The 2,408-nt window shown below is 48.1% G+C and overlaps 1 pseudogene; it reads left to right on the top strand.

Moving 5' to 3' along the window:
- The first annotated feature begins 1,225 nt into the window (after positions 1-1,225).
- On the top strand, positions 1,226-2,045 carry LOC118935809 (40S ribosomal protein SA-like; annotated as a pseudogene).
- The last annotated feature ends 363 nt before the right edge of the window (positions 2,046-2,408 follow it).

Below are 2,408 nucleotides of genomic sequence, written 5' to 3'. Positions count from 1 at the left end.
AAGAAATTTAGATGGCCAACAGGCATATGGAAAGAAGCTTCACATCACTAATCATCAGACAAATGCAAATTAAAACCACAATGAGATATCACCTCACACCAGTGAGGATCACCACCATCCAAAAGACAAACAACAGCAAATGTTGGCAAGGTTGTGGAAAAACAGGAAGCCTCCTGCACTGCTGGTGGGAATGTAAATTAGTTCAACCATTGTGGAAAGCAGTATGGAGGTTCCTCAAAAAGCTCAAAATAGAAATACCATTTGACCCAGGAATTGTACTTCTAGGAATTTACCCTAAGAATGCAGCAGCCCAGTTTGAAAAAGACAGATGCACCCCTATGTTTATCGCAGCACTATTTACAATAGCCAAGAGATGGAAGCAACCTAAGTGTCCATCAGTAGATGAATGGATAAAGATGTGGTACATATAGACAATGAAGTATTATTTAGCCATAAGAAGAAAACAAATCCTATCATTTGCAACAACGTGGATGGAGCTAGAGGGTATTATGCTCAGTGAAATAAGCCAGGTGGAGAAAGACAAGTCCCGAATGATTTCACTCATCATTGGAGTATAAGAACAAAGAAAAAACGGAAGGAACAAAACAGCAGCAGAATCACAGAACCCAAGAATGGACTAACAGTTACCAAAGGGAAAGGGACTGGGGAGGATGGGTGGGAAGGGAGGGATAAGGTGGGGGGAAAGAAAGGGGCCTTTATGATTAGCATGTATCATGTGGGGAGGGGGCACGGGGAGGGCTGTGCCACACAGAGAAGACAAGTAGTGATTCTACAGCATCTTACTACGCTGATGGACAATGACTGTAATGGGGTTTATGGGGGGACTTGGTGATGGGGGGAGCCTAGTAAACATAATGTTCCTCATGTAATTGTAGATTAATGATACCAAAAGAAAAATAAATAAATCTTTTTCTCATATATATATTTCCTATCTATTGGTTCTTTTTCTTTGGAGAACTCCCTAATATACTTGGTTAATACCAAACTTTCTTTTTCTCCAGAACACCAGTAGGTAATTAATTTCTCGAATGTGTCCAGTACTGTCTTGTACTAGCTATGTGATATTGGCTAAGTCACAAACATCTCTGTGCATCTGTTTAATCGCCCTTTAAATACAAATAAAGAACCTTTCCGTGCTACTCAGAGAGGAGTCCATACACCATTATTCTGGGTTTCCATTGTAACTCAAAGGGAGACTTTCACAATGTCCAGAGCCCTTGATGTGCTGTAAATGAAGGAGGAGGATGTCCTCAAATTCCTTGCAGCAAGAACCCACTTAGTGGCATCAAATGGAACAGCACATCTACAGAAGGAAAAGTGGTGGCATCCGCATCATAAATCTGAAGAGAGCCTAGAAGCTTCTGCTGGTGGCTCGTGCCATGGTTGCTCTTGAGAACCCGGCTGATGTCATGTCATATCTTCCAGGAATACTGTCCAGCAAGCTGTGCTGAAGTTTGCTGTTGACAATGGCTGCCTCACTCCTGGAGCCTTCCCTAACCAGACGGAAGCAGCCTTCCGGAGCTGCGACTTCTGGGGGTTACTGAACTCCGGGCTGATCGCCAGGCGTCTTGTGTTGACCTGCCCACCACTGCTCCGTGTGGCACTCTCCTCCACTCTACGCGGCTAGTGCCATCCCGTGCAACAAGGAGGGCGCTCACTCAGCAGGTGCAACGTGCCGAGGACCCGGGAGCTTCTGCGCGTGCGTGGCCCCGTCTCCCAGGAGCCCCCGCGGGAGCCGGTGCCTGACCTCTACTCCCTCCGAGATCGCGCACGGAGAACAGGAGCGGGCGCCGCGGCAAGGGCGTGACCGAGAGGGATGTCAGGGTGGGTGGGCTGCTCCGGCTCCCGAATGCACCACCACCCAGTCCGGGACCGCAGGTGGGGCTGCGGCGGGGCAGGTGCCCTCCTACCTACTCAGCAGGTCCCCCCCGAAGCCTGGAGCGCCCAGCTCTCCACCCAAGCCCAGCCTGTGCCCCACTGCCCGGACCACCGAATGGGTGGGAACGACCACTGAGGGGTCCTAACCTGTTCGTCCACAGACCGAGGAGAAAGTGGGGACAAGGTTGATGGAAAATAAGCAGTTTCTGAAAGTTTTTTCAAAAGAGCATATAAAAGGAATATTTGCTGCTAGGTTGTTAGGATTAAATAAGAGTGTACCTGCCACAGAAACACTATGTGTTTATTAATCGAAACTAGTATCACAGTCTATTGATCTGTGTGTAGGCATATGACGATGTTCATGTACGCTGTGTGAGGCAGGGTGGGGAAAAATGTGGAATGCCCTTCATGGTGTTCCCATTCTAGGTTTCCTGAAGGAATGCAGCTGGTGTGATGGTGACGAAAAGAGCACGAGCATTGGGAGGTAAAAAGCCCCCTTCGAATCTCTC

The sequence above is a fragment of the Manis pentadactyla genome, chromosome 17 (genome assembly GCF_030020395.1).
Source record: "Manis pentadactyla isolate mManPen7 chromosome 17, mManPen7.hap1, whole genome shotgun sequence".
NCBI classification, from domain to species: Eukaryota; Metazoa; Chordata; class Mammalia; order Pholidota; family Manidae; genus Manis; species Manis pentadactyla.
The sequence above is the reverse complement of the archived record's forward strand: the minus strand, read 5'-3'. Positions and strand labels throughout refer to the sequence as shown.